This window comes from Megalobrama amblycephala, linkage group LG15 (assembly GCF_018812025.1).
Source record: "Megalobrama amblycephala isolate DHTTF-2021 linkage group LG15, ASM1881202v1, whole genome shotgun sequence".
NCBI classification, from domain to species: Eukaryota; Metazoa; Chordata; class Actinopteri; order Cypriniformes; family Xenocyprididae; genus Megalobrama; species Megalobrama amblycephala.
Genome location: NC_063058.1, coordinates 1130655 through 1143099, shown reverse-complemented (window position 1 = coordinate 1143099; position 12445 = coordinate 1130655). Strand labels below are relative to the sequence as shown.

Genomic DNA, 12445 nt, shown 5'->3' with positions numbered 1-12445 from the left:
ACAAGCTACTCATAAATTAAAGTAGTTAAACTACAGTCAAGCTACCCTTTTGAAAAAGTAGTTAGCTACACTACAAGTTACTATCAAAAAGTAGCTAGCTACATTGAAACTACTTTTATTTTATTTATTTATTTATTTTTAATTACATCTCATTACAAATAGGCTAACTGGATAACTGTTAATGAAGAATGTTTAAGTAAGATGTTTGGGGTTTAAAACAAAACAATGCACTACAATTATGATTTCAAAGCGTACTGTTTTATTTTGTAAACTATATCAAAAGATACAATACTTAAATGTAGCCTATATCTCACACTGACTCTCTTTGCATGCTTTATATATAATACATTCAGAATTTTAATATAAGTTTTGTTTTTCATGCTATGAGAGGACTGACCACCAATTGCACTCTGCAGTTTCAGAAGTGATATCTACATATAAATGCAGGATTCATGCTAAAAATTGCTACCATAACACGGAACAAAAATATGCAATAAAAATAATAATAAGCAATGTAAATGCAGACTAGAAAAATATTAGAATTTTTGTATCAATATTTTTGAAATTCTATTCCAAGTATGTGTAAAATGACTTAATCTTAAATCTCACTATACATTGCTATTCTTATTGTGGAGCTGTTGTTTACACATTACATCTGCACTTTACTATAGCACCCTCACTTATTTCAGAAGCACCCTCAATGATTTGATTCCGGACCTGCACTTAAACCGAACCGGAACTTAAATTGGATAGACAGAAAAATGCAGGTTAAACTCACAGCACATGCAGTGATGAAGCTTTGAGATGCGAATCATGCACTTCTCGCGTGAACATTCTCAAACACGCGCAGCCTATTTTATTAGATCAGCCTTTGCCGTGTGATAACCGCACTAATAAGCTATGTCACGATTTTGTTTTCTGTTCAATTGACGGATGCTTCGCCAATGCAATGATGCAAAACATCGCGTTAGTGATCTTATGTTCATTATAAAACTGGCGGGACAGATTAGACTAAGGCGGGTCACCACTGTAATAAAAGAGTTTGCATACATTTGATACTGCAATAAAGCAGGACAATCAATTTAAAATTAGTATTCACCTGTATGTGGTTAAAGTCTTCAACACAGACAGCGTTTTAATCATTTGTTTATAAATTAAGCGTAACGTTTACTAATCGATTTGTGCAGTGTGAAACCCACTCCTGTCCTTTAATCATCAGACGATCTCTTCTCGATGAACTGCTGATGAACTGATAAAGCCGCAAGCTGCGTTATATAACAATAGATGGCGGTAATGCATGGTTTTAGTTCGTGATCTGCAGACACTGTGCTGTGCTGCTTCAATGCATCGCAAGCTCGTCAGAACGCAAAACGGAACGTAGCTTGTAGCTTTTGGTCGCGCTACACCGCTACTTGCTGGAAAATGTAGTTAACTACTGGAAAAGCTACACTGTTTTAAAAGTAGCTGAACTACATACAAGCTACTGAAAAATGTAGTTAAACTAGTAGCACCGCTACATGTAGTTAACTACTCTCCAAACAAACAAAAAAGGATAGTTTTTGAACATACCTCAGGGAGATGGAAGAAGCCCAGCAGAGAGAAGAAAAGAGAGCAAAAGAGAGAAAAATTAGATGATATGAAGAGACAAAAGAGAGAGAGGAAAGATGAGGTTCCTCTGTTTAAAGGGGACCTATTATGCCCCATTTTACAAGATGTAAAATAAGTCTCTGATGTCCCCAGGGTGTGTATGTGAAGTTTTAGCTCAAAATACCCCAAATACCTTTGACTTTTACTTAAAGTTTTAAGATTCCAGCATCAATATTTGAACATGTTTTACAATAAAAAATGTTACAGTAACAGTAATTTATTAATTTATGTCAGGAGTGCACATAAATCATGTTGAATCTACAGTTTTTTTCAATTGCTAACAAGCGTTTAGCAATACTTAAAGTACTTTTTCTAAACTCTTAACACAGCAACACACAAACATCACACAAGTAGCCAAATAGTTAATTTTCTGCCCAAAACCATATTTTGTTATATAAACACAAACTCTACATTTCAAAATGTTAAAAACCTTTTTCAACACATACTAACTCTATTAAAACACAGCAAACCTGATTCAAAATTGAGTCGTTCTGTCAAAACATAGCACTAGTTTTCTATTCAACATGAACAAATAGTCAATCATAGTGCAATGACTGTCAAAATACTGACAGTTGATGGCATTATGAAAACTGCATTACTTGTCATGTTTCGGTTCTACCCAGAGAAAACATGAAATATATTGTTTTTATAATTCAGTTTCCTTTTACTGCAGTAATAGTATAATGCATGCAAGCCAGTCTACATTTTTGGTTGAGTGTTGAATGTGTGCATTCTTGGCAGCAGAAGTGAGTCATTATTTTATAGAATGTGCAGCAGAAAAAGAGAAGAAGAAAGTAACAGAATTGCTCAGGGCAGCTACTGGTCAAATGGGTCCCTTATGCAGAACTTCATTTGGCCCCTTGGTTGAAATCTCTTTCTGGGGTTGGGTGTGTGGTGTTGATGGTGCCCTCATAGAGGGTGGGATGGTGTCCCCTTGGTAGTTAGTGCCCTACGCAGACCACATATTCTGCATATATGGAACAGTGGTAGAGGAATCGTTGTAGTAAAAGATTTACATGAAGCTTTTACTGAAATGAAAACATGAAATTGCTGCCATTGATCAACAACAAATCCAACATACATGGCCTTTGGTTACTGTTGAAGCTTTTTTTTCCGCCACAGAATAAAAACAAGTATAAAAGGTAATTGTGACTTTTTATCTCACAATTCTATTATTTATTTATTTATTTATTTTTTATTTTGCAATTGTGAGTTTGCATCTCACAATTCTGACTTTTTTCCTCAGAATGGTGACATATAAACTATAGGAATTGAGTTTAAAAAGTCAGAATTGTGAGATAAAAAGACATAATTACCTTTTTTATTTTCTATGCATGGCAGAAATAAGCTTTCATAGGTTCCACATGTAAGTGAAAAAAACAGAGATGCACAGTCCAGCATTCTTCCTCCTCTCCCATACCTCTTCTTATCCCTTGTCCTGATCCAACTTCTCCTTTCCTCCTTCATCTATTCTTCTCCCTTATTCAGGTATTATTTTCTCTCTGCTCCTCTGTGTTGTTTTTCATCCGCACTGAACAAATCGAATTCAAAGAGTCCTATTTTACTGTGTATGTCCATGTAATGGAAAGAAGTTCAACCCCTGACTATACTTCCAACTGAGACTGGAATCTGCTCAATATTTCAGTGATCTGCTAATAAAAAATGCTTATCAATTGTTTCAGTATTTGTTTTATATATTTTTTTCAATACTTTTGTGCTGCTGTTGTTGCAAAAGTATAGGTTTTATCCTATATTTAAAGATTGGAACATTGGGTCTTAATTTCTGACTTGCTGTGTTTAAGCATTTGCAAATCAGATGAGAAAGATCCATGATTTTGGTATGAGGTAAGCTTATATGAAAAGAAAATATAAGCATTTAAGAAACATGTTAATTGACTGCATTTTGTGTGAAAACGACATGAATTGTGTTAATGGTATGGCCACAACAGACGGATGTTCTGCTAAATGTGTTTAGAGTTTTGAAAATGTGACTACAGAATGGACAAAAGTATGTTAGCAAGTGAAAAAAACTGTAATTGATATTTAGAAAACACATACTTAATCAGTTGCATCTGCTTCCATTTATTTACGATCACAAGAACGCACAAAACAACTCCATTAAGGCTTTAAAGTCCAAAGGCTTACACATTTAGAAATATATTGATAGCGTACCCTATGTTTACATCACTTTTCTGAGCATTTCTATTACAGTTTTTTGGATTGCTTAAGCACGATTTTCAAAACAGGGCCCATGTTTTCAAAACACTACACACAATTAGCAAAACACTACAGATCCTTTGCATAATTAAACACTCTTGTAAAAACTATACACTTCTGTTTAAAAACCACACTTTGTTACCATATGAAACACACACGTTTCACATTACTATACTCTGTTTGCACGAGTTACACTCTGCTGTGATAAACCTAAAACACTTTTAGCACTTCTACTTCCCTATGATTAGAGTAGGCTACCATCAACAAAGTACAAATATAATGTAAATTCACCAAACACTACACAAGACCAATGTTGCAGACTGAAGAAACTCATTTATTTGTCAACACGCCCAAAATGTTGACATGGAGATTCATAATACTGTAACAAAATGTCATTTTACGTATTGCACTGTAAGTTTACTGTAAAAAAAAAAAACAAAAACAAAAAAAAACACTAGACATTGTCTCTTCGCCTAGCTGGATCTGGCCAGATAATTTCATCAACATCGCAGGCAATGTTGTCATTAGCAAGACACCTTGGAAAGAAACGTCTTGAATGATGAATCCATCCTTGCATTGCTGCTACCTCCATCTGGTCACAGGCCTCCTCCATGGCTTGGATGAGGGGTACCTCAGCCTGGAGACGGAGATCATATACCTTCCACCGCCATGCTGAGAAAAACTCTTCTATAGGGTTGAGGAATGGAGAGTATGGTGGAAGATATAGGACGGTGAAATGTGGATGTTGCTAAAACCAGTTCTGAACCAGAGCAGAGCGGTGGAAAGACACATTGTCCTAGACAACAATGTATTGCATATGATCGATTTGATTTGTTGCTGTTATGTTGTGCAATTGGTCCAAGAATGTAAGTATGAGTGCTGTGTTGTAAGGGCCCATATGGGCATGGCGGTGGTGGACCCCATTCTGTGTAATGGCTGCACAGAGTGTTATATTACCCCCACGTTGCCCTGGAACATTGACTATTGCCCTGTGGCCAATGATGTTTCTTCCCCCCCTTCGTGTTCTCGTCAGGTTGAACCCAGCCTCATCTACGTAAATGAACTCATGCTGGATCTCCTCTCCATCCATTCGTAAAACTCTCTGAAGAACAGTGTCAGGCAAAATTGTGTAGTTCAGTGTAGATCTAGTATACATATTACAGTACAGTAAAAGATTATGAGACAGTATGCAAGATCACACTGCTAAAGTGAATACATACCTCTGCATAATCATGCCGCAGTCATTTCACCCTTTTGGAATTGCGCTCGAAAGGCACTCGATAAATTTGCTTCATTTGAATATGTTTTTTTTAGGATGCGTGCCAGTGTTGATGTTGAGACCTGATGGATATCGTTGAAAGTGGCGTGGTTATTGACAATGTTAGCTTGGAGCTGATTCAGTGTTATAGCATTGTTGGCCAAAACCATGTTTACTATCTCCCTCTCTTGCTGTTCTGTGAACATAGGAGGCCTTCCCCTTGTCGTTCCCGACCCTCAATCCTATGTAGAAAAAAAAAAACAGTATACAATAGTACAGTAATTTCACAGGAAAAGGTAACAGAAGTGCTGATAGTGCATAGAATACAGTACTGTAAGCAGTTACTGAAACCGTGCAGATGTTTTTGATATGATGATATTTTTACAATACCTATTTTCCAGTCGAAATGTTCTTATCACACTTGCCACTGTGTATCGGCTTAGATTTGGCTGTACTCGCAGTCCAGCCTCCCTCAGCGTCAGGCCGTGGTTGACAACGTGGTCAACCAGTGTTGCGCGGATCTCATTTGTCAGATTCGGTCCTCTTTGAGCACCTTCTTGTCTTCCTCTTCCTCTACCTCTACCTCTACCTCCAGCATGGCCTCCTTCTCTTCCTCTTCCTCTGTTGATTCCTCCTCTGTTGATTCCTCCTCCTCCTCGTTCTCCTCCTCGTCTTACTCTTTCTCTGACTCTTTCCATTGTGCTTAAGGCCGATGAACTCACCTGCTGCTTTTTATAGTGCTTATACACCTGATTGGTGTGTCTACAATTAAGCAAACAAGTGTTTGCACACCTGATGACTGTGTTGAACCAATTGGTTGGACGGTGCGGTATTTTGACAGTCAGTGCTTTGGTATTGCAAGGAAGTGACTTCATGATAGATTTTTGTGTGTAGTGTATGTTAAGTGTGTTTAGTGTTTTGCAAATCACTGTGTGTAAAGTTTTGCAACAAGTGTGAGGTTGACAATGTGCTTATAGTTGTGCAAATATGGGCTGATGTTTTGCTTCTTGAGTGTAAGGTTTTGCTAATAGTGTACTACTTTTAATTTTAGTGTGTAAGCAATCGTAAAAAACTGTATTTTCCTCTAAATTATGCAGTCGGAAGACGTTTGAGCGATCTCTCTATCTCACTTTACTGTTATGCTTTCAGCCAGAGCAACAGAGGGAGCTCATGAGATGAAAACAGGAGTTAGGAGTTATACAAGTTAACCAGAGTGTGTGAATCTGTGAAAGATATGTGTATGCATTTGTCCGGTATCAACAAAGGGAAGAGACAGATTAAACATTAAACCAAATAAATACATGATTATAATCATACAAGAATCGTCTATGTTCCTCAACAGTCTCTGGTATTTTCCATAAATGTGTGCATTTATTAATGGTTAACATAAGTCTTTAGCATCGCATATATGACAGTGGAAACGCGACTGGCTCTGGCACGCATGACACCAGTAGGAGTAAATATCACATCATAAGGCTTTGGAGCTAGCATCAGTGACAGGTGAAGAACAGACAGCGGGTTGTTCATGTATTGCAGGTTCAGGATGCTCTTATAGTCATGCAGCAGCACTTTTGTGGAAGGTCAGTAAAGTAAAGGACAATTGTGCCGTCCGAATGATGGCCAAAACTTTACAGATGAGTTTTATGACGTTTATTGTACTTCACACAAAAGATGAAGCGTCTGTTTTCACCCTAGAAAATCACTGTAAGAGATTAAAACACAGTGCAAGCGTGCATTAAAATATTATCCATAATCCCTCTCTCTTATCCTTGTATTATCACCAACACACATAGTGAAGTACACAGGAACACTTGTTACAACTAACAGTGAACAAATATATAAAACCTTATGCCTTTTCGGGTGGTGCTTAATAAACTGGTACATTTTATATCTGTAAATAAACTCAGATGAACTGTAATAAAGTGCTCTCACCTTCATTACCGCCGTATCCAGCATCACTCTGGAGTCTTTAAGCTGGATCACAAACAGTTTTTACTTGTTTTTACAGTTTTATCCTTGAGTAGTATATTTCAAGCACAGTCTCTGTTTTGTATTGTCCCTTAGTATTGATATTCGTTCACAAAGCAGTCCGGTGTGAAATGATTCACGCAGACTTAAACGAATTTCGACAGAACTGAGGGAGAATTTCCCTGGAAAACCAAGTTAATCCACCCAGTTTAGGGAGTAAATGGAGAGAGCTCTGTGGATTAATCCATCCAGCTGCACAACACCTAAAACGCTTGGCAGACATGTTCTCTTCAGTGAAGCAATGGCGGACTCGCTGTGAACTCACTCAGGGCGGTTCTATGTTCAAACGGTGGTTGTGTACACACACTGCCAACACACATTTATGTCCAAACACTATGCAAAAGTGGATTTTGCATAATAGGTCCCCTCTAATGGAGGATCTTGTCAAATCACATTCCATTTTTTTTCCTTCTTTTTTTCCATTGTTTTTTCATTATAAACTCACTTTTTTTCACAAACACACACAGCTTTTAGGACTGTATGCTCAAAGTAACTCGGCTTGTATTGTCTTTGGGTGGAGCTTGATGTCCAGCTCCCCTTCTCTGGATAAAACAGGTGGAGCTAGACAGTCCAACCACACCCTAACCACAGCCATAACCCTATCACTAAACTTATCTTCACCCATTGTGTCCATATAGGTGGAGCTGGATATCATTTGGTTCTGCAGTGAGCACCACTAGTGTTTGGAGCATTTCTTTCAGAATGTGGTGCATTTTTCCACTAGTTTGGTTTGTTTAGGCATATATGAACATGGCAATCATGCTCAGATCTGCACAAAAAAAAAAAAAAAAAAGTCTGAGATCTCTGAACAAACTCTGCAGCAGTTGAATTGTAGTGAATCTGACTCAATGGACCAGCGAAACAGGCTGTGTCACAACTGTACGTGTCACAATGTATTTGTTTTCTCTGGTTTATTTAACTCTACAAATGAGCCAGGCATGAAAATGGCCTTAGATGACACTGTAGTGTCAAGTTTTGCTGGAACAAGAACCACACATATTTGTTCAGTTAGTAATGGATAAAACATATGAATATATCATAATAAATAAAGTCTCTGAAAGGTTTGATACAGCATTGTGTTGTTTGTGATCCTCCATCCTCCATCTCTCAGCTGTATCAGTGCATCACTGTGACGTCTGACTGACCGAGGTTTTTGTACCACTCTTTATCACTGTGTGAACACAGGTTTACTGTTGATCCAGTGTTCACTCTGACAGTAATAATCTCCTGTATCTTCAGTCTGGACTCCACTGATGGTCAGAGTGAAATCAGTTCTGGATCCACTGCCACTGAATCTAGATGGAGTTCCAGTATAACGGCTGTTCATCCGATAAAAGTTTAGGAATTTCTCCAGGTTTCTGCTGATACCAGGCTAAGTAGTTGCTGTATATTCCTACATCTATACAACACTCTATTGAAGCTGTTTGACCCTGTTGGACAGTTTTAACTTCAGGTTGAGTCAGAGTCACTCCTCTGGATTCTGAAGAAGAGAAAAGAAAAACAATTAGTGTTTAAAACTACGACCATCATATACTTTTACAAGAACACCAAAACCAGAGTCAGTTTTATCAGTCTTACCTTGAATAAACAGTGTGAGAGTCCAGATGAAGAAGGTGATTGAGTTCATTGTTGTTCTTTTGTCTTGTGTGATGATGAAGATTGTGTTCTGTTCTGCTCTCAGTCATGAAGTGTTAAACTCACAGCACTATAAACACTCTCAGAGCACTGAAGCATGTGTCACAATGCAAAGTGACTCTCTCTATTTAAATCATTATCCTGAAGACTGTAGATCAGTCACAAACACATTTTACAACAACTTCTTCATGTTGTGAAACATATCAAACAATTATACACACATTTCTGAAATCTATTGACAGAATCATGTATATTATTGATTTGGTCATTATTAATATTTTGTAAGGTCACTGAACACTTTCTATCATTCATTCTACACTGTTCTGGGCTCATTATTAGTTCATGTAATAAACTGCAGCAGCTCTTTGGTTTCATTGTGTTTCTGAATGACACAATATCAGTGTTCAGGGTGGAAGATTTCTCAGTTCTCTGGTACTGAACAACATCCATGAGCTCCAGCAGCATTAAAACACACTGTGCTCTTCTACTGTGAGGAACTGCAGTGTCAGTAATGGAGCATCTGACAGTTCAGTTCAACAGCCTTTACTGAGATACTGCAGCTGACTGAATGTGTCGTCATGTTACAGTTCATAACAAACTCACTTCAGCTGTCAGACCGATCTGTGATGGCATCGAAGTCATCAGCATATTTTTTAAAGGGTTAGTTCACCCAAAAATTAAATTTATGTCATTAATTACTCACCCTCAGGTCGAGTACCACACTGACAGTGTTCAGCTGAGTGTGACACTGACAGCTTTATGTCATGACATTCTCCCCTGTAACTATACGGTGAGATTCATGGAATATATTTCTTCTAAAATAACATTTTCACTGATGTTTGTGGTAAAATGCTGAATTTCCGAGTGCGTCACTTGCTGGCCCTCAGCTGATTGCAGTGCTAACAGCTCGTTAATAAATGACGTTCTCACTTATGACTATCAATGGAGACTCATAAAACTATTTTCTCTAAAGATTTTTCTTAATGATTTTTTATGCCACCTAACACCCCGTTCAGTTCCAGATGCTGGAGACAATGTGTTTGTAAGCACTGGGCCCGCTTAAGTTCCCGCACCCATGCAACTAATCGCTGTCATAGCAACAAGATTCACGAGTTCACACATACACATAATCAGATAGTAAATAGTATGCCTAGTAGTATGCGTATTTGGCGTGCTGTCCGAGGAGAGGGCTCCGAGCTCGGTATTCTGGTTAGGAAAATAACCAGGCAAGTGTGAGGAGACGGGGTGGTGGAGGGATGCTGTCAAACTGTCGAGGAATATGGGTGAGTCGACTGTGTCCATATATATATGCTTTTACTCATTCTGATTGGGTAGATATGTTCACTACTGATTGCTAACAGCTGGCTGGAATGACATGATGATTAGTCAGATTATTTGAACGTTGCTCCTCCTGAATTTTGTTAATAAAACATCATTAAAACAAGCATATCAGAAGCGTCTGGTCCCCTCGCAGCGAACCATTGCTTAAACCAATTTAACCCCTTGCCACACGAGCTGAGGCCTGGGTCGCAATCCTTGGAGTGTCAAATGGGTATTGGGTATAATAAAATGAGGTTATGTACTTCAGTTCGCTCAAAGGGCCCCATTATTTAATGGTGTGGTGCCAACCTCCATGAAGAACCGGGACATTCACGTCCTGCGCTCAGAGGTGAACACTATACTGGCAAAAAGAGCCATAAGTGGTTCCTCCAGCTCAGAGCGAGTCAAGCTTGTACAGCCGTTACTTCCTTGTCTCAAAGAAGGATGGTGGTCTCAGACCCATCCCCGAGACATCTGAACTGGACCCTGATAAAGCGCTCATTCAGAATGAATAACTGTGAAACAGATCCTCTCACAAGTATGTCCAGGGAACTGGTTCTTTTCCCCGGAATCTGAAGGAAGCTTATTTTCACATCCAGGTACCCCACCATCACAGGTGCTTCTTGAGATTCGCCTTCGAGGGAGTGGCATATCAATACACGGTCCTTCAGTTCGGGCTGTCCCTATCTTCTGGCACTTTTCCGAAAGTGTATGGATGCACCTTAAACATGTGGCACAAGTTGTGCCAAGGAATTACGGTATGTAATTTTGTTGGCCTCCACTACATTCAGCAGCCTGATATAACGCTGCATTAATTTTTCTTTAATAGATGTGCACACAGCATACACACATCGATGGACAGTTGTTTTACTAACCCCAAAAGTTTCACCCATTACTCTATACTCGGCGCAGGTTGCCAGCATTTACGGGGTGATGGCAATCCACTTTCGTGTCGGAACCGGTGGTCGGTGGAAACCTGGGATGGGCGCAACATCAGGACCAATGAGTCCACACAGATTCTCAAACATTGGCCGTGTCATTCTAAAGTGTTGCAGTAGAGACTGTAATGTGTCTCTCCACCACTTCCTCCCAGAACACCTTACTGTGTGGTCTCTCCCATGCAGACCCTTGGGCTTCAATGCATAAGGGTTGTTACTTTGAGCCCTATCAGATGAGCAACTGCTTCATTCTGTCATCTTCAGATATTATGGACATTTGCAATTATTAAAATGACAGTAGCTGGCAAATTTCAATAAACAATACTTTCTCCATTTTTTTTGTTTTTTGTTTTGTTTCTGTGTGTGTGTGTGTGTGTGTGTGTGTGTGTGTGTGTGTGTGTGTTGGGGGGTGTTGACATGTAGAACCAAAACAGGTAGAATTTGCTATAAAAAAAATAAATAAAAAAAAACTACTATGTACGGAAACGGCTCAAGGACGTTTTTTTTTTTTTTTTTTTGCGATACACCAAAACTTATGAGACAAATCGCTTTTGTCATTCATGACATCACCACGCACACCATTTTATCGGTAAAAGGCCAATTGGATGGAAACATGCTGGAGAAAGCAAATTTCGCAATGATGGAAACTTGGCTATTGTCAAGCTCACAAAACCAGCTTGAGACGACTTCTGTCAATAAATTCAGTGCACACAGACTGAAGTACTTTAAGTCTTTGGTTCTTTTAATTGTGTTCATTTTGGCTTACATTTAACAAAAACCCACCAATTCACTATCTCAATAAATTAGAATACTTCATAAGACCAATAAAAAAAAAAAAACATTTTTAGTGAATTGTTGGCCTTCTGGAAAGTATGTTTATTTACTGTATATGTACTCAATAATTGGTAGGGCCTCCTTTTGCATGAATTACTGTATCAATGCGGCGTGGCATGGAGGCGATCAGCCTGTGGCACTGCTCATGTGTAATGAAGCCCAGGTTGCTTTGAAAGTGGCCTTCAGGTCATCTGCATTGTTGGGTCTGGTGTCTCTCATCTTCCTCTAGACAATACATTAAAAACAACTGCTATTTCTGCTTCACTCTGTATCACTCTCATACTGTGATCTGAAACACAAACAAAAAAAGATCCCAGTGCTGCCATAATTCTTATCTGCACTAACGGTTATTTAAGACAAAAATAAATGACTATATATAAATCTATATTTACTATATATAAATGTATATATATATATATATATATATATATATATATATATATATATATATATATATATATATATATTTAAACATTGTCATTGTGTTGTTTGTGATCCTCCATCAGCAGCTGCAGTATCTCTCAGCTGTATCAGTGCATCACTATGACTCTGACTGACCGAGGTTTTT

At 38.4% G+C, this 12445-nt stretch overlaps 1 pseudogene and 1 gene segment (V, D, J or C); one reads left to right on the top strand and one right to left on the bottom strand.

The window, feature by feature from the left end:
* The window catches only part of LOC125247272, a 241774-nt pseudogene that overhangs the window by 97731 nt on the left and 131598 nt on the right, over positions 1–12445 (bottom strand).
* The window catches only part of LOC125247270, a 213203-nt gene that overhangs the window by 98844 nt on the left and 101914 nt on the right, over positions 1–12445 (top strand).